Below are 21,671 nucleotides of genomic sequence, written 5' to 3' on the forward strand. Positions count from 1 at the left end.
CAGATGACACAATTTCCAAGAACTTGCATGAGGAGTTTGAGAAACTAGCTGATAGCCAGGTAGAGGTCTCAGATTCTACTCTGCCACAGGAGGTGGTGGGAAAGGATATTACACAGATTGATAGTAACGGTCAACTTGATACTCAAATTGAGACAATTGTTTACAGGTTGTCAAAGGGTGATGCCACAGGTATTCAGGATGGTATAGTTACAACAGGCAGTGACTACAGTGTAGTGGGTTCAGATGATGATTATGAGGATGTTGTTGTGCAGGATGGTGAGATACCGGGTAGAGATGAGCAGACATTGAGCATTCATGGCTTTGCTGAGAAAGAGTACCAGGCACAGTTAGATGCTTCATCACATCAGGTTGAGGCTGGTAGTACTTCACATGATTTGTCGAACCAGCTGAAGGTGAACACAGATAGTATTGTGACTTCATTATCTCATCATGACAGGTATGTGGAATTAGTTGGTATTGGTCATATTACTCAGGTGAGGAGTTTGCTTGAGTTACCAGTTGATTCTAGTTTACGGATATGGACTCGAGATTGTTATATTGGCATTTGGGATTCAGTTGACTGAAGATCTTTAACACTTTTTGGTAGCAGTGTTTGTTTGGGTGCTATCATGGATTTGATTAGCAGATTACACGGTGTTGTCTTTTGTTGTGCCAGTATCTTGTTTGATGTTGGTATTAGTTTTTATACACCAATGTTGGGCTTTGTTCATATATCCAGTCGACCATACTTGCTGGAATGTGTTGATGTTATTTCATATTTGGCAGTGTGTATAGATGAGTCCCAAGATCATATTGGCATTGATGACATCCAGGAGGATGCAGTGGGCAGTTTTGAAGACTTAGTTTCCTTGGGTACAGAGGAGTTGGACAGCAATGCTAATGTTTTTGATACTCCGTATGTTGATATGAGCTTTAGATTTGATTCACACGATATGGATGGTAATACTCTAGAGACTAGTAACTTTGAGGATACTCTTTTAGACAATGCATCAGAGGAGGTTTGTAGGAGACAGTCAAGCCAGCTCCATCATGTGTCTAATCAGTTGAGAGTTAGTGACCGAGACATTGCTATCACTTGCCAGCATTTCGATGCTGTTCGTCAGTTGTTAGCAGTTTATGGATGGGGTTCTCCTACTAGTGATGAGTAGGAAGGCAGTTATCTTTCCTTGACAGAGATCCACTCTTTATGGAAGGCTATTTGGATTTTGAGACAGAATTATATGCAGTTGCTAGCCGACAGAGATTATCTTATGGAGTGGGGTAGTACAGCATATGATGCATTGTTGGCCAAGGAAGATGAGGTGAGTGAGCTTACTGAGCAGCTTGAGGTGACTTCTGAGATTCTTGAGAGTACACAGTTGGCTTTCAAGGAGTCACAGCTTCGTTTGGCTAAGGTGACCATGGAGTTAGAGCAACTACAATCTTTACCTAATTCTATACAGTCACAAGCTATGGTGTTTGGTGATCCGAGGATGTCCATGGCCGAGATTGTCAGAGACAGTGGAGATGGGGATGCATCCATCCTTGATACTAACATTGGCATATCAGGTTCATTCCCACTAGAGTCAGGTTCAGTTGAGTTGGGTGTTATAGCAGATTGTTGTATGCCTGACATGGTGGTGGCCTCTGGTACTGATGGCACAGAGACTAGAGATGCATCAAAGATCGTGTGTGATGTTGGTGAGTCGACAGTTGGCATGGTTCTTGCTAGTAATACTACTCCCTTGGTGATATCTTTGGAGGTAGTAGTCAGTTCCAACATGGTTAATGATCAATTGCAGTTAGTTTCATCTAGATTACAATCTGAGCTACTGACTGAGATTGGCGCATTCTATCGGCATTACACTATGAGGTACGCTCATCAATTTACCTTTGATGACCATGTTGATGAGATTATGATACAGAGATGTACTTTGGTTCCTAGTGCTTATCATCAGTTATGGAATAGTTTGATGCCTCGGGATGAGAGTTGTGATGGGCACGACATTGTGATAGGTCCTGCAGTTGATAGCTTGATAATACATGACTTAGAGCAGGAGTTTTGGAGTGATGCTTCAGCAGGTGTTGTTATTGATTCTACTCCTTTGGCTATGACATCTCCTGACTTAGCTATTGATCAGTCACAGTGGGTTGTATCACTTCTTCATGGTGAGTTGTTGACTGAGGTTGGTTTTTTTAATCAACATTATATTGCAGGGTATGTACATCAGTTAGCAATTGATCCTTGTGTTGAGGAGTTGATGGCAGGAAAATTTGGTTTGGGTTCCATTTCTTGTTGTTTATCTTGTGATGGCTTTTCACCATCAAGGGTGCATGGGAGTTATGGTTATGAGACAGTGGCCGATGATCTACAGAGTTGTGTTGACTACTGGAGTTGTACAGTGTGTGGATTCTCCATACTTGGTATAGTTTCATTCAAGAGGTTTCACCATTGTTTCAGAGTTGGATTGTACATTCCATATAGGCCAGTGGGATGCGTTGATGGTATTTACTGTGTTGGTAGATTGATTTGTCCACTTTACTTGGGTTCTGATGTTCTAAGAGTTTGTGCCTCATGGGTTTTTGTTTGTGGTAGTGGTGATTTCGGAGTTTGGTTGAGCTATAATTGTCAATTTGATTATGGATTCCTCTTGGTCATATTGCAAAGGATATTGCAGGAGCCTGTGTTAATTGGTAGTAGTATAGTTCATGACTACATTTGGGATCCAGGTGGATTGATTGGTTTATTGTTCAGCCATTGCTTGAGGACAAGCAATGATTGGGAGGGGAGGACTTGTCATGTCCCCTTTTCAAATAATTAAAAAAAAAGAAAATCTTTGCTAAGGCAGGCAGGCCCAAGAAAGTGAAGTTTCAAAAAAAGGGGGTTAATCTTTGGAAACCGTTGGACTAATAAATGAAAATTATTGTTAAAATAAGTTTCATTAACCTCTCTTGGACGTGAGTTACAGTTATGCCCTCTTTTAAGGGGTTTGGAGGCATTTTGGGCTCATTCCAGAACTTGATTTTTGCTCATTCTTTGTTATTCTTCAGAGGCTGCCAAACCTGTGGAGAAGGAGACCCAAGAACGGGAGTTTGCAGGTTTCCAGGGAGACCCAAGAACGGGAGTTTGCAGGTTTCCAGGAAGGCTAAGGACGGGAGTTTGAAGCCATTCCATGTGCATGCTCATACAGAGTTTGCCTTTGTGCTGAACAGTGCAGATTTGTGAGTTTCCGGGTGTATTTTTGTAAGAGTTTGGTGTTTCCGGTTGAGTATTTCATATCAGTTTTGGTTGCTGCTGTATTTTATACTTTAAGCTGTTAAAATAGATCTGAATATATATATTGGGACGTGATTAAAATTCTAAGATAGATTATTAGTGTTCTTGTGGTGTTTCCGGGCATATTTTGTGTTATTTCGGGAGCCCGATGAGCATAGTTTTGGTCCTACATTTTCGAGCTGTTGTGTAAAGGCTATACGGATCTGGAAATGTCAATTTGTAGGCTGTTATGCTGCTGAAAGTTCTGTAAAAATTTCCATTTTCAGATTCATTAATAATTTGTGAAGTTGTGAAGCTTTTAGCACTATTTTCAACATACCCGATTTGGGGTTTCTTGAGGAATTTGGTGGATCTTTGGGATATTAGCTGTTTGATTTTAAAGATCTGATTAGAGGTTGGAAAGATCTTGCAGGAGTCTGTGTTAATTGGTAGTAGTATAGTTCATGACTACATTTGGGATCCAGGAGGATTGATTGGTTTATTGTTCAACCATTGCTTGAGGACAAGCAATGTTTGGGAGGGGAGGACTTGTCATGTCCCCTTTTCAAATAATTAAAAAATAATAATCTTTGCTAAGACAGGCAGGCCCAAGAAAGTGAAGTTTCGGAAAAAGGGAGTTAATCTTTGGAAACCGTTGGACTAATAAATGATAATTATTATTAAAATATGTTTCATTAACCTCTCTTGGACGTGAGTTACAGTTATGCCCTTTTTAAAGAGGTTTGGAGGCATTTTGGGGGGATTCCAGACTTGATTTTCACTCATTCTTTGTTATTCTTCAGAGGCTGCCAAACCTGTGGAGAAGGAGACCCAAGAACGGGAGTTTGCAGGTTTCCAGGGAGACCCAAGAACGGGAGTTTGCAGGTTTCCAGGAAGGCTAAGGACGGGAGTTTGAAGCCATTCCATGTGCATGCTCATACAGAGTTTGCCTTTGTGCTGAACAGTGCAGATTTGTGAGTTTCCGGGTGTATTTTTGTGAGAGTTTGGTGTTTCCGGTTGAGTATTTCATATCAGTTTTGGTTGCTGCTGTATTTTATACTTTAAGCTATTAAAATAGATCTGAATATATATATTGGGACGTGATTAAACTTCTGAGATAGATTATTAGTGTTCTTGTGGTGTTTCCGGGCATATTTTGTGCTATTTCGGGAGCCCGATGAGCATAGTTTTGGTCCTACATTTTCGAGCTGTTGTGTAAAGGCTATACGGATCTGGAAATGTCAATTTGTAGGCTGTTATGCTGCTGAAAGTTCTGTAAAAATTTCCATTTTCAGATTTATTAATAATTGGTGAAGCTGTGAAGCTTTTGGCACAATTTCTGGCATACCCGATTTGGGGGTTTCTTGAGAAATTTGGAGGATCTTTGTGATATCAGTTGTTTGATTTTAAAAATCTGATTAGAGGTGTGAAATACCATATCAAATTAGAAAAGGGGACATTTCACCATCATAGACTTGGGAATTTAGATTTTCTTTGCCTGCAAGAAGTTAAGATTTCTGGTTTCATGCTTTCTACTGCATGCTGCGTCATTTGGCAGGATAGCGCCATGTTTTCTTCTTAGCATGAAGCTAGCCAAGGTGGTGTAGTTACTCTCCTGTCACCTCGCCTTCATTCTACTATTATTTCACACGGTTCTGACCCCACATACCGTATTATTTGGCTCTTTCTTTCCATTAACAAAATATCTTTTGGAGTCATTAATGTTTATGCCTCCAATGATGCTGTGGAAAGGGCACAAATGTTGGTTTGGGTTGCTAACAACCTCCCGCCAGCTACTTGGGTCCTGTGTGGGGACTTCAATATGGTTGAAGTGGCCTCTGACAAAGATAGCATTCTTCCTTTCTGTTGGACAGCTGGGGAAAGAGAAGCCTGGTTTTATATGCATCATAAATTGGGCCTTTTTGATCCCAATACTAGCTGCAATCATGATAATGGGGCATGGCATACTTGGTCCAATTTTTGAGCCGGTCCTAACCGCATATTGAAACATCTTGATCATGCTATGATCTTGATGCAATCTTTTTTTTACTTTTCTGAAGATCGTGATCTACCTATCATTCCCCTGATAGATGTGACGTTGTCAGACCACTATCCCATTTACTTTGGCATTTCTTGGAAAACATCTGTCCCCAAAGTGATCAAGTCTCAATTCTTCCTCAACACGTCTGTGCTTTTGCATGCCTCCACCATCTCCCACATACAACGTGTTTGGAATTTGGAACCACGTCCACATTCCCATCAAGGTTGGATTCAGTGGTGGAATGATGCCATTACCAGAACGGCTCATTTTTTGCGCATCTATGGGTGCCAGCTAGCAATTTTTAGAAAATTCTCATTAGAAGCCAACACCCTTGCCCTCAAAAAAGCCTCTGAAGTGCTCACCTTCAACCCCTTTGATGTGGATCTTCAACTTCAGCTTGCCAAGCTTTGCCATGAAAAACAAATTGCTGATAATTATGCTGCCTGAGGAGCTCAAATCAAAGCCTGTCTACACTGGTTGGAGGTTGGCGACAAAGCCTCGAAGGAGTTCTTCCAGGCTCTCCGAGCCTATCATACCAATGTTGGGATTAAAAAGATAAAATAGGGAACTGATGTTCTTTCCAGTCTTCCAGACATACTGCAAGCTTTTGTTCTTCACTATGAGAACATCTTTGCTTCGCAGGGCCATTCGGTTGCTTAGGAGGAGGCTCTCAAAAAGTGTATTACTGTTACTCCAAACCGCCTCGCGGTTGAGCAACATGCTTTCTATGAGCAACTTCTTTCCCTCTGAGACCTTAAAGAGGCAATTTACTCCATGGCGAATGACAAATCTCCTAGGTGTGATGGATTTCCCTATGAATTTTACAAACATCTTTGGGAGCAAATTGGTCCTGATCTGCATAAAGTCTATCTTGAAGCATATCATTCTAAAAGCTTAGGAGCGATCATAAATAAAGGTAATATTAAATTCATACCTAAAGCTGGTGATCCTGAGGACATCTGCAACTGGCGGCCCATCACCCTCCTGAATGTGTCTTATAAGATCATTACTAAGTACTCTCTCTCAAAATCTGCCATATGCTTCCTCTAATTGTGTAGCCTAAACAAACTAGCTTCATCAAATCCAGGTATATTCTTGGCAACATCATTGTTGTCTGGGAAGGTATGAAATGGGCCCGCAAGTCCAAGCAGCAGGCTATCTTTTTAAAGATAGATTTTGCTAAAGCCTATGATCGCATTGAATGGCCTTTCATTTTGGCAATGCTTCAGGCTCTGGGTTTTGGTCCCAATTTCCTTCGGTCCATGGAGATGCTCTTTGGTGACGCTAATGCTTGCATCACCATCAATTATTCACAATTTGAAGCTTTTGGACATTTTTGTTCCATCAAACAAGGTTGTCCATTAGCTCCAATGCTTTATGTCCTTACTGCTGAAGGTTTTGGTTATTTACTTGCTCACTCTATGTCTTTAGGACTGGTTTGTGGCATTTCCTTGCTTGATTCTTCCTCCCAATTAGTCAATGGTCATTTTGCTAATGATTCTTTTCTTACTCTTCTTGAAGATGAAGAAAACATCAAAAATGCTCTAAATTGTCTTGACACTTTTTGTCAAGCCTCTCGCTTTACCATTCAATGGCATAAAACACTCTGCTACCGACAGTCTTTTTTTCTAGCTCCACCTTGGCTCAGCCAATTCCAATAGAAATGGGTTACTCATGGAGAAATTTCTTTCTTTCTTGGCATTCCCTTTGCTTTCCAGGCTTCCTTTTTGGAACTTTGGAATGCTGTGCTTACCAAGATTAGCAAAAAGCTTGATTATTGGATCACTAAGCCGCTTTCTCTTGCTGGTAAATTCCAGATTTGTTCTAAGATTTTGGCTGCCACCCATGTGTATTATTCTTCTTTTTGGGCTCCCTCCAAAGCTTCCTATCTCAAATTAGAACGTTTTCTCAGAGATTTTCTTTGGGCCTTTGGTTCTGACCATCATGGTTTTTACAGAGTTGCTTGGGATATTTGTTGTCTCCCAAGGGAATCTGGGGGTCTTGGCCTGCTTTCCACTCGAAAGAAGGGCCTTGCCCTCTGTGCTAAATGGATTATCAAAGCTATTTTTTGGAGATGAAGCCTAGAAAATTCTTGTCAGGCATTGCATCTCTTCAGGCTTCCCTGCTAACAGACTGGCGTGGAAGGGGATTGGTTTTCAGACCCTTCTCACTATGCGTGAACCAGTGGTCATATAGGGCTCTTTTGTTATAAAAAGCATCTGAAAAGCCTAGGAAGCTGTTAAACCTTGGCTTCGTTGGGTTGGTGATGATTTTTGCAATGGGTTGTCCTTAAATCAACAGAACATTTGGTGGTCTCCCCTGTTTGCCTTCCAGGGTATTCCTCTTGCCAAGACTCAAGGTGTCAGTGCTTTGCATTTCTTTAAACGTGGCATCTGCACTACCAAGGATATTTTTTCAAGAGTCGCCATGACTTTCAGGTCATGGGAGGATATACAAGTTCAATACTGCCTTGTTCATGTGGATTGCCAGACTTATGACCTTCTGTTGTCTTCCATCCCTATGCACTTACTTCATAAAGTGGAGATTCAGTCTGTTCGACCTTGGTGGTATGATTGGAAGTGGTTTCCTGCCACTCCATTTACCAATTATAAGCCCAATATGGGATACAGATGGCTTTCGCCCCACCTTCCAATGGTGGACACGCTTAATCAATGGTGACATTTGCATTCTTTTCTTTCTCAATGGAGAAAACAGTTTGACACCATTTGGAGTACCATTACAGAACCTAAGATTGCTCACTTTGCTTGGTGCCTTGCCTTCTAAGGTCTTCCCTTGGGGCCTCAGCTTAAGCACATTGGGGTTCCTGATCCCAAATGCCCCTTCTATGGCCAACCTAAGTCCTTTTTGCATATTTTTTTGTTTTGCAAGCATGCTCAGAATTATTGGCACTGGATTCATGATTTTTTCAAGCCTTTCAGGCTCGAACCTTTTTCATGGCAATGATCTTGCTGGGTGATTCCCCCAGATTTCCTCAGAAGTTTTCACAGATTTGGCATACTTTCAGGATGGAAATTTTGTTTTCTCTATGGAAAGATAGGAATGCAGTTGTATTCACTCACAGTTTTTTGGATGTTAACATTGCAATGTACACTAAGGCATGCATTTGTAACAATGTCATTATGCAGATATAGGTGCAAGCTAATAAAGTTTCCCTGGAGGTTGCCCACTTATAGGAGTTGTTAAATCACTAGGGCAATGCTCCTTGTACCATTGCCAAAGTGCCTCCAGATGCCTCGGCTGATGCCTCCTCCTCTCGCGGTTGCTGCTCCAAATGCTAGTCCTCTGGCCGCCATTCGCACATGTCGTGCTCCTAGGGTCCCCGCCACCACTCTCCCAGTAGTGGTCATGGTGGTTGGAGGTGCCGCTCTGCTTCCCCACTGCATGGTGGTTCTGGCTGGTCCCTGACTCCCCCTCTTGGGCGGGCTTCTAGCCGATCTCTGGCTGCTCCCCTTGGTTGAGCACACTCTGGCAAGTTTCCCCGGCTGACCTTGGCAATTTCTTCTCCATGGCCAGACAAGAAGGATGCGGAGATTGCAACTTCTCCAGATCTTGCAAATGTTGCTGACGATTGGACTGTTTCTAGTCTGCCTCACAATCCCACTGATGCGTGGGGATTTCCTAATAAAGATGATCCTCCTCCCTCTGCTAGTACTGCCTCGACAGCATGAGGTTGTTTTAAATGTTCTTTTTGATTAATAGTTTATAGTTTCTAGCTGTGGCCATGTTGTTTATTTTGGCTTCGACCGATTGAACTCATTCGCTGGGTGATCCTGTATCCCCCGGCCCTTTTTTGTGAATTGTAATCTTAGTAAATTTTATTAATTGAAAAGGACTATTCATAAAAAAAAAAAAAGCCCTTTTCTTGTAATATATTGTAAAGTTTTAATACTATTACATTTTAATTAATTATATGTGTTTATTAATTAATATTAATAAATGCTATGTTATTTAATATATAACAATGTTAAGGATTTATATTAATCATGTTAATTAACAATGGTTTTTGATGAGTTGATGATACTATTTTATTTTAAATAATAATGATTATCAATAAGACTTGTTATTATAATATTCAATAATGAGTTTATTGTTATTTATTAATATTAATACTTTTAAGTGTAGTTAACTTTTAATTAGTTTTATATGACTTATTAACTAATCTAATTTAATTTAATTTAATAAAGATTAGTTAATCATTGAAGGAGAGTAATCTAATGAATTATTAATCAATGAAAATAGATGGAATTTAATTGTTAATTAAGCTATGCGATGGATATTGTGGATTACAATTTAATTCCTATCAGTTGCTCGTAAAGAATTGTTTCGAATATGATGTTTATCTTTTTGGTGCTTTCCAGTTACTCATACAGAGCTAGTGAGAATATTGTGGATTACTTTTTTATGCTTTCTAGTTGCTTGTATAGGACTGAGGTGTTTTTACATAATTCTTTGATTTTGTGATTTCAAGAGCTTGGCCAAACTAGGGTGTACATCAGAGGTCTTTTGAGAATTCTTTTTTACTATTTAGATGTCATGATATGTCCTGTGATTCAAATTAGAAATTATATTCATGAGGTTTACTTTGTGGAGCATTTATGTGTACCTGGGTGAAAGTACCAGCTTATTTTTAGGTTTCCTATTAAGGAATCGAGTTTGATTATTGTGTATGTTGTGGTATGGGACACAACTATATTTTATGTTCTTAAAAGAGGTTGTCTAGGTACATGTCTTTGGGAGTGGCTTGCAGTAGGGGTCCGGGGCCCAAAATGGTTAGTACTAGGGTAACCTATTGCAAGTTATGTAATAAGTGATAATCTAGTAATTAATAATTTTGGGGAAACACACTAAAAAGATAAGTTAGAGATATTTGACCCACCCATGCCTTAAGTTCTTGTATAGACTAAGGATGGGAATGCTCGAATGATTGCCTCATCTTCATGAGAGGGATTTCTGGTTCCACATGTGCCACATTTAGGGTCTGGGGTTCAGAGTAACTAGTCTAAGGTAACTCATCGCTTGAGGGTCCGGGGTCTATTGAGAGACCAGTCCAGGGTAACTCAAGTAGCCATGTGATGACACCCTAGAATGTAGCCTAAGTCTCCTCTATGGAGTTTGTTTGTACCTTTGGTGGTGTACTTATTGTTGGATGTGTTTTTTTGTAGTTGTTCACTTTCATTGATGATAATTGGTGATTCTTGGATGATATACTTTTGACACGTGGATTTGACTTGAGACTATCTCCTCCAGTGCATTCCTTGTTGGCATTTACCTTCATTGTGTTCTTGGATCATTATGTTGGATGTTATTTGTTAACATGATTCTTTATATTGATGATTGGCACATGATAGATGATGCTATTTACTTATAGAATCATCCTATGCTTTATTTTGCATGGTTAGATTTCTTATGTATATGTTGTAATAGGTTAAATTTCTTTTTGCATATGATGTAGTATATTTTAGGAGTGACATTCCTACTATGATAATATCGATGATCTCTTTGGTGACTTGGGATGTTACACACAGAGGGATGGCTAGGGCTCACGATGGTCTAATGATGCTATTGATGGTTGGGAGGAACCACACACTTAGATTAATTATGTTTTATGATGGATGGATATCTTGTATGATGATTTTTATATCCTTATTCATAGATGGATGTTTCATGTACATTATTAGTTTCATTTACTTTATTCTACTTTTATCATAAATTCAATGAGGATGATGCATCTTTATTTTTACATATGTATGTTCTTTTGAGCTTTTCATACCCTACGACATGTACAGTGGATGATTGAGCATTCTGAATCTCATTTGCCAAGAGGCATTCGAAAAAAATGAATATTATGGACTTTGGACTTTCTATAATTCATATAGATGTGGCGGTTGTTAGACTTAGTTTCAATTAAATTTGAGTGTTAGTCAATGTCATGGGATCCTTAAGGAATGTACCTATTATGAATACTTACAGTTGATTGTACGTCATTGGTTCCGTGACTATGTGTGTGACATGTACAATGTTATCTTTTTTGTTTCAAAAAAAAAATGCTTGGTAAATTTAGTAAACTTTAGTTTAATTCCTTTGGATCCCTTGGTGGGGCATTATAGAACAATTAAAAAAATATGAGCACAATCTCATGTATTTAATCTTAAACATACATGACTTGAACACTAACTAAGAAAAACCCATTGCATCTATTACATTTTAAATCAAAGAATATAAAAAATTTGGATATATGATTATTTGAAATATCCTTCCAAACAATCAAAACTATAAATACCAAATAATGTGTATTATTTGTACTAAACTGAAATGATTGAATGTGTCCAAGTCTAAGAGATGTCTTTACCTAGTCCATGAGTGCAAGAAAATTTTTGCTTTCTTTGATAATCTCAAATGAGAAAACACCCCAACTAAACCTATCCTAACCATATATTATATTTTAGTAAAGCACCCATAATAACTTCATCTAACACAAATGATTCTTTTATAGTTTCCCTAATTACATCTTTAACCTTAGCTGAAGTTTACAAAAAACTAACAATTTTTTATGTTTAGTGATAAAATGGAAGAAGTTCAATAAGATGTAGGCTTCCACTTTACAAGGTCACTAACCCATTCAAATATGTGTATGAGGGAAAGAGGAAAATTTCCAAATATTATTTCACTTATGGTCTAAATTAGATCATCTAGGATCTAGAAAGGAAGAAGGGTGCTAATACTAAATTAAGATTATAAAGAGGACTACAATACTAGAAAATGTACTCTCTCAAACCCTTAATAGGATATTGTGAATGTGAAATTCAACCAATTCTTAAAATAATGTAAATCTAGATGCTATGTAAACATAATTATTCCAATTAAGTTATAAATCTAGGGTAAATATATGAAAGGAAATAAAATATGAATGAAAAACCTTAAAATGCATATAGTAAGATGTATTTTGTCTCTGAAACTTTTAGATCTAAATTTTTTAGAATAATTTAGATTAAGAGAGAGTGAGGTGAATTAATTATCCTTACGTCTAGATGTACCACTTAAAATTTCAATCACTTAGAGTACTTTAAATCTAAACATTTAGTATCTTCATCTCTATAGTAAATAATCAATGACATAAAAATGTTATTCCATTATCCTAATACTAAAAAACTTGCTAAATGTAAAAAATTAATAGTAAAATATCTCAGATAACATCCACACAAGTGTGATGCCAAGATTAAATGTGAAACCTAATTTGGGAAAAACCACTAGTAACATGTTATAAGTTTTCACTCTTTTGAAGTGAGCTCATTTAGGAGGCAACCCTGTAAAAGGTTACTAAAAAAATTGTTAAATGTAACCTTTTTAAAGGATTTAATCACCCTATTAGGAGTGGTCTTGTTAGAGGGCTTTAGAATGTTCCATTATAATGTCACCTTGATTAAAGGATTTCAAATTGATATAATGGCTAGAAAGTAACAAAAAATTGATCTTATAAATGAAACTCACTTTCCAAATATAGATCATAATGTAGCTCATATGTTGATCTGCAAACTGACATCCATTATCATTTCTATCTTTGATCTACTTGACACTCGTTCAAGTGATCATACTTCAAATTTCCATAACTCTTCTCAGCCTCAGACTTGAGTTCGTCAATGAATAGAATAATAAATTCTACTTCTTACCCTTAATTAAGTCACCCTTATGCCTCGTTACATAGGTATAAACTTCTACCATTGCTCGACATAAACTTCTAGTTCCTTAATCTTCTTCTCTTTTTTTAGGTCAAGCCTATGCATTTGGTCCTCTATTGATTGTTCATTCTAGGATTCAATAAAACTATCTTGTCCACTTGGGTATGATTAAATAATCAAATTATGTTATCATAGTTCAATTGATCAAGGTCCCATTGTAGTTTGTCATAAATCAACCTTTCCTCTAGGTCCTTTTGTTAACTCATCTTCTCAAATCCTCTTCATCAATCATCTTGATATGGAACTTGAATTAGATATAAATTCTCTTATTAGTAAGGTTTGACATCAATGACAACATAACAATTGTTCCAATTCTAGTTCTAACAATCTCACTCTTTGGAATTGATGGAAAAACCTCTAGTTACCATGCAATCTAAAATATTTAATTGCTTCTAGAAACTCCCTTCATGTTCAAAATTAAATCCTAATAATATCCTTAGTTTTTTTACTCTGATTCACTTCTCAGTGTCTAATAATCTCTCCTTTTAGTTCCACTTTGATTCTCATCCATTTATCTCTGATATGCAACACATAGACTCCCTTTATCATATCAAATCATTAAATTAATCAATTCTCTCTTTTATTTCTTGCAACACCTTGCATTTATTTTCTACTTCCCTATATTTCTCTTTCAATGACATCTTAGCCTTTATGTCTTAACACATTATCCTTCTAGATGGTAACTTTATAACATCTCCCTCTTTGATAGCAATGCAAAAGATACTTCATCTCTTTCATACATATTCACCATGTAGATATCTTCTTGTTATTACTTCATAATTTTATTCTCTATTTATCATATTTTCTTATTGTTGGTACAAGATCTTGTGCTTCTCTCTTTAGTACTTTAGGTAGATCCTAAAGTATGACTTTTTGCATCAACTTGTAAGATATTATGATCAACACTTTTGATACAGTGCTCCATCTTAGCTTAAGTAGACTTAGCCAGGGGAATTATCCCTAATTTTCCTCTTAGATACTCATGTGCATCCTTAAGTACAACCTTAGTGAAAATATCAATTATTTTCTCCTTAGTATTTTCACATTAAAATCATAATTATTTATCTTGAACTAGTTTCCTCAAGTAATGATACTTGATAGAAATATGTGTGGTATTTTTGTGTGTCATAGTATTATTTGATGTATTTATAGAACTTGTGTTATGAAAAAAGATAACAACTAGATCAATAATATCTTCCTTCATTCCTTTTAAAAAGTTTTTCTTGATTCACACAATGTTAAAATAATTAAATGCTACTACTACATATTAAGCTTCTGTTGTTGATTGTGAAATACAATTTTGTTTCTTGCTTGTCCATTAAATTAATTTATTTCCTAGAAAAAAGCTCCACCAATTGTACTCTTAGTGTCATGAATATTTTCTACACAATCAACATCTTTATACAATTTCAATTCAAACTTGTCAGTCTTTTTGTATTACAGATCATAGTCCTCTGTTCCTTTATGATATCTTAGTATTATTTTCACTACCATCATATGATTCTACTTAGGCTTTGTAGAAAATATCACAACAATGTAAACTACTAATGAAATACTTTTTTTGTTGTGAACACCATATTGTATCTTCTCAATCATTGATCTATGCAATAACTGGTTCACATCAGTAGAATCATCATTCTTAGAGAGCTTATGTCCAGTAGTCATAGGTGTGATGAATGGTCTTAAATCTTTCATTCTAAAGGTATTTAGTATCTCCTTGATGTATTTATATTGTTAAATGTAGATACCTTTCTTTATTTGATATACTTATATACCAACAAACAATTTTCTTTCCCCAAACATAAACATTTCAAATGACATATGAGCATCCTGGGTGTAAGAGAAATCTTGCATCGCACAAAAATATTTTGTTTTAGCTATTTTAATAAGGGTTGTCTTAATGTAGAGTTCTTTTATATTGAGCCTTGCTACCCAGGAAGTTATTTAAATGAGCTCAGAATGTCCTGATTTAAGATGTGGAAGTTCATCGTGGATATATCAGCCTACCAATTGAGGATTAGTTCCATATCATGAGTATTAATGGATTTATTATAGATTTTTTGTGTGCAAATTTGTTGTAAAAAATTTAGGCTCAACATTGAAGGCCTAAATGTGCACAAATGAGGTCCAAAACCAAGATAGATGGGTGGTTGCATAGATATGAGGATTCTGAAAAGTGATTATTATTAGAAATAAGGAATACTGGTGGGGTGGGGGGGGAGTTGAATCAATATTCTACAAGATTTTATTACCAATTGGATATTATTTATTACTTTCAACCATACATAGGAAAGTAAACAAGTAATGTTGAATAGTAAAAGTAACCATGCATAAAGAGAACTCATAACACCATATTTTGTTAACTAGAGGAATCTTGGCTGAGGAAAAACCCTAGTGGGGATGATACCCATAAGATGATGTACTAATATAAATGTTCGTCTTTGTAGGATGGACCTTGTTAGGAGTCTATAAACTCATTCAATACATATGAGTCCTTGTTAAGAGTTGTAGTACAATCTATCTAAGAAGAGCTCACTACCCAAACTTGCACTTTCAATTACAAGAAGAGCTCACTACCCAAACAAGTAATTTAAGTTCCTTGAATCCAGAAGTATAGATGTTGTACCTTCGTTTAGATAATCTCTAACCTCAATTTTATCTTGGATCACAAAATCATGTTATCAAAAATTTTCTTCTACATATGATGCAAAACTTCACATTTATAACTTTTGTATCTATCTTCTCAATAATCTTGCAAGATGTGTTTGTATAAATACCATGTCTTTTCATAAATTTCTGCCTGGCTAGGACAAAAATAAACTTTTCCAACTTAGAGTAAACATCTAGGATGTCATCCCTAATTGGTCAAGTAATTATTTTGTAAAAAAAATAATTTCTAAATATCTTTCATTTTGTTGTCCTATAAATCTTAAATATCTCTTTTCTATACTATCTATACTAGTGTATGAGGTTTAACACATCATCATCAAAATTTATATAGTTTCCATACATCTTCTCTCTCAAGAATAATATTGTATAAATAATTTTCATATAAAATAATACACTGTTGTAAACCATTTTCATACTTAGAAAATTTTATGAGTACCAAAAGGCTAAGTATCTTTATTTCTGAGGTTTTCTACAAGCATGTACATCATGTGTTTTAATTAATGACAACATTTACATATCAACATATAGCCAATTTTTAAAAATCTCCCCCTTTGGTATTGATTGCAAAAAAGTAGGGGAACTTTGACTAATTGGTCGAGTAATTATTTTGTAAACAAAATAATTTCTAAATATCTTTCATTTTGTTGTCCTGTAAATCTTAAATATCTCTTTTTTGTACTATATGTACTAATGTATGAGGTTTTACACATCATCATCAAAATGTATATAGTTTCCATACATCTTCTCTCTCAAGAATAACATTGTATAAACAATTTTCATATAAAATAATACACTTTTGTAAACCATTTTCATACTTTGACAATTTTATGAGTAGCAAAAGGCTAAGTATCTTTATTTCTAAAGTTTTCTACAAGCATGTACATCATGTGTTTTAATTAATGACAACATTTACATATCAACATATAGCCAATTTTTAATAGTCTCCCCCTTTGGCATTGATGGCAAAAAATTATGGAAAATTTGCTAAGTATCAAAAACTTTACCAAAACTTACAACATTACTATACTTACCATCTATTACAAATGCTTCATCTTCATTTATTGAAAATGCTCCCCCTTTTTATATGACTACAAAATACATAACTTACAATTTTCTCATACAACTTTTCCCCCTTTGACATCAATGAAAAAGGTCAGGACATCCAAAAAAAATCTCAAAATGTTATGTCTAACTGTTGTAATAAGCTGTCAAAATTTCTATCTTGTTGCCTCAAGCTACAGTCATCAAAGCTATAACAGGGTTGGAATCTCCTAAAAGGGATTCAATGTTTCCTAAAAGGGACTCATATGCACTGAATGAGTATATAGACTCCTAACATGTTGCATCCTTTAACAAGGAGCATAATTTATATTACTAAATCATCTTGTGGCTATCTTCCCTTCTAGGGTTTTCCCTTGGCTAGGGTTTGCCTAATTAACAAAATATGTTGTTATGAGTTCTCTCTATGCATGGTTACTTTTACTGTTTGACATTACTTGTTTATTTTCTTATGTATGGTTCAAAGTAATAAATAATATCTAGTTGATAATAAAAGTTTATAAAATATTGATTCACCCCCCCTCTCAATATTCCCTATTTCTAACAATTGGTAAAATAGCCAATCAGAACAATAGTCTAAAAGTTATGGCCTCCCAAATTTAGGCCGACAAAAAATTTCAAAATAAATTTCTAAGTTGTATTTGGATGACTCTATATGTATTGTTAAGGCCTATTGGCCCTAGTATTAAGTTTCAGTGTCTAGAATCTTCCTATGTGGCATAAAATTACCTATTTAAGAAATGCTCGTACATTGTCTAACACAACTCTAGGTGATAGTTTATAGCTTCATATTGTAGATTACTATAATGAAGGCATCCATATGTGTTACCATATTTTAATTCTAAATTCTAGAATTTCGCATTTACAGAGATAATAAGAAGCCCATATTTTGTTCTTGCAAATCACTTTTGTTTCGTTTCTCATATACACGTGTTTGAGGTATTAAGGGGATCTCCCTTCATTAGGTAGTATTTGAGTAGGATTTCTTGAACGTGTAAAAGGATCACTGACTATGAGCCAGTTGCACCAAAATAATGGTTTGGGTTAAGTGTGTAGATACATTGTCGATTGTGAGGCAGTTTTCTCTTAGCTTTTAGTGGAAGCATGAAAATGCCTCCATGACAAGAGTGTGGTGGAAGAGTTGTAGGTGTTACAGTTGAGGTTTTTAGAGTGCTCAAATAATAGATGAAAGCATTAGAAGAAGAAATCCATAGAGGAATAAATATTTGCATAAGAGGTTGATGTAGAGGTAGTTCTACACGTAGAGGAAGAGAGTCCTTTTAAGGCCATCTCCAAGATTGGAGAGAGACCTAAGTTTGAGGTTATCACTTTTTTGGGAAATCTTAACCTAGAGGAGTTGATTGAATAGATCAATGAATTGGAGGAATACTTTTAGTATGAACATATTGAGATCTAACTTTATAACTATCTTTTCTTACAATAGACTACATTAGTACTTATAACATCAATGATCACATCACAATACTTATCTTTACATTTATACCTAGTGTGAGACAAAATCCTTTGAGAAGTTTCATTCTCACCATGCAACAAGACTCTCCTACTAAGTAGGAATTCCCTTTTTAGCATCTTATGAACAGGATAATTTAGCATCTTTCTTTCATACCACTTGATGAAGGGTGCTCCCCTTAATACCTCAAACACATAATAGAAACTAAGAAATAAATATAATTTGCAAGAAGAAAATATGGGCTTCGTATTATCACAAAAAATGCATAATTATAGAATTTAGAATTACAATATGCTAAGTCACATGGGTGCCTTCATTCCAGTAATCTGTAAGACAAAGTTGTGAACTATCTCCCAAAGCTATCCTAGACAATTTAAGGACATTTCTTAAATAGGTAATTTTATGTTGCATACAAAGGTTCTAGACAATCAAACTTAATACGTAGGGCCAACAGAGCCTAACAATACATATAGAGTTGGATAAATACACCTTTGACATTTATTTTAGAAATTTTGGTTACCCCAACTTTGAAAGGCCATACATTTTGAATTGTTGCTCCGATTAACTATTATTACCACTTTTTGGAATCCTTAGCTTCTAATATATAGGGCCAGATCAATGCAAGTGCCCATATGTCAAGTTTTTAGGCCTCATTGGGGCACATTTAGGCCTTCAATGGTAAGCCTGATATTTTATACTAAAATTGCACACCAAAAATCTACAATAAATCCATGAATACTCATGATACGACACTAAGCCTCAACTAGTAGGCTGATATATCCAAGATGAACATCCACCATTGAAATTAGGATATTCTAAGCTTTTATAACTAACTTACTAAGTAGAAATTCTCCATAGACAACTACTCTATAGTAAGACAACCCTTATTCAAACAAATCAAAAAAAATATTTTTGGGTGATGCAAGATTTCTCTTACACCTAGGATGTTCTTTTATCATCAAATAAATTTTATGTCTCATTAGAAAATTATTTGTACAATGCATCTTGTCCTCAAAATATGATATCATGCACAAATATTTCAGCTCACAGTATCCCTTTACCACCTTCAGATTTCAAGAACAGATTAATGTTGTTAGTATTCCTTACAAAGCCATTTTTTACGAAATAGTTGTGCAACCTTTCATACCATGCTCTAGGGGCTTTTTTCAATCCATATAGTGATTTGTGAAGTTTACATACCATATTCTTCTTGCTTGAATCAATAAATCATTCTTGTTCTTCAATGTAAACCTCTTCTTCTAGTATTTCATCTAAAAATGTAGATTTGACATCCATTTGATATACTTTAAATCTTTTATAAGTAGAATATGCAAGTAGATTTCCAACTCCTTCAAATATTGTAACTAGGATAAATTTCTCTTCATAGTCAATGCCTTCTTCTTGTACACATCTATTGCATACCACTATAGCCTTGTTCCATGTAATTTCTCCTTTCTCATTCAACTTGTTTCTTAGTACCCGCTTTGTTCCACTAACATTCTTTTCCTTTTGTTTAGGTACCAATAAAGGGGTATTTTTCTTTTCTATATGCTTAATATCTTCATTCATTTATTGAATCCAATCTTCATTATCTAAAGGATCCTTCACTAATTTAGGATCAAACTCACAAAGTACACATGTATAACTTCTTAGTCCTTTCCTTATTACAATTCTAGAATTTTTATTTCCAACGATTTGTTTAGGTACATGCTATCTTCTCACATATTTTTCTAATGTTGGCTCTTTTCTTCTTTCTTCTTCTTTAGGTTCATTTTAAAAAATTATTTCAGGACCATATTGTATCTCTATTTTTTCTTTTGGTTTCTCAACATTGGTTTCTTGGCACTTGAAAGCCTCTTTTTGTATCACTGCATCATTATGCCAATTGGCATGCATAGTTTATTGCTTGGTAGGCTTCTACTAAAACTTGACATTTATAGTTTGTTGTTTCTTAGTAGCTATATGTTCTCTTTCTCAAATAAGTTGTAGGGAACACCTTCATTGACATACATGAATGTGTTGTAATCTTTAGCTTCCTTTTTTCATTCTACTTCATTCTTTTTTGCATTTTTCATCAACTTTCAAATTTGCACTTTCCACAAAATTGTTAGTGTTAGAATTCAAATGCTTATAAGCTTGGATTTTACTGGGATGTCTTAGGAATATGCCTTCATCACTTTTAGCATGAAGTTTTCCATTTCTATTGTCTTTCAATATATAAAATTTTCTTTCAAAAAAATTAAAATACTTCATATCAAGTGCCTACCAATACCATAACTGAAAGGGTGTAATATTTATAGTTATCTTGACTTGTACTCATTTCAAAGTATAAACTACTATACTTACAATGTTCTCTGTAGTATTTATACAACACATTCTTCTTTATCATCAATTTTCTGGCACAATCCATGATTGACCTATTCCTCCTTTTAGCTATTCCATTTTGGCGAGGGGTTCTAGGTGTTGACATTTGTATGTTGATTCCTCTACCATTGCAGAATATGTTGAATTAATTACACATAAAATCTCCTCCTCTCTCAGAACTCAAGCACATTAGACTTTTATCTATATCATTTTCAAATCTCTCCAGATATCCCTCAAACAATTAAAAGGCATCATATTTTTCTTTTGGAAACATCATAGTCATAATTCTAGAATAGTCATCAATAAATAGAATGAATTTTTTTTCAGCATAGTAGATTTACACTCCAATAGGCCCACAGAGGTCAGTATAAGCCAATTCCAAAATATTATTAGATGAGTACATCTTGCTCTTGAAATTAGACTCTTTTTTCTTCCAACTGAGATTGTTTACATATAGCATTATCATATTTCTTCAATCTAGGTGATCCTCTTACTCATTTCATCTTACTAATTCTTACCAAATTATTTAAGTTCACATGACATTACCACTTATGCCATAACCATATATCATTATATTGTGCAAAAAAGCATGTCTCATTGGAAAAATCTACATAGAACAAGTTGTGTCTTCTTTTTTCTCCACTTCTAAGTAGTTCACTAGTAGCATCAATTGATGGAATTCAACTCTGTATCTTGAGTTTTTCAATTGTAAAACACTCAAAAAATTATAGTCAAGTCCTTTAACCCAAAAGACATTGCCAGCCATTATCTTATTAGTCAATTTTATTAATCATTTATGTTTTGCAAGAAATGGTGCATCATTACCAAACTTGACACCCAAGTTTAAAACTTACTTTTAACACTAGTCATGTGATGTAAGCATCCACTATCACCTTTACTCACATATGAAATTAATGCAATTTTCTCATTTTCATTAGAATCTTCTTTCATAGCAATGTAGACAACTTCTTCATCAATACTATCAAAATAAGTGTTAGTTTCATTTTCACCAATATAACAAGATTTCTTACCTTTTTCTTTGTAATCCATGTT

At 35.3% G+C, this 21,671-nt stretch overlaps 1 pseudogene; it reads right to left on the reverse strand.

The window, feature by feature from the left end:
• Positions 1-8,497: 8,497 nt before the first annotated feature.
• LOC149546899 (protein EMSY-LIKE 3-like) overlaps positions 8,498-21,671 on the reverse strand; it is a 103,730-nt pseudogene continuing 90,556 nt past the window's right edge.

Source organism: Cupressus sempervirens, chromosome 7 (genome assembly GCF_028749045.1).
Source record: "Cupressus sempervirens isolate cs-2001-9-10 chromosome 7, ASM2874904v1, whole genome shotgun sequence".
Classification (NCBI taxonomy): domain Eukaryota; kingdom Viridiplantae; phylum Streptophyta; class Pinopsida; order Cupressales; family Cupressaceae; genus Cupressus; species Cupressus sempervirens.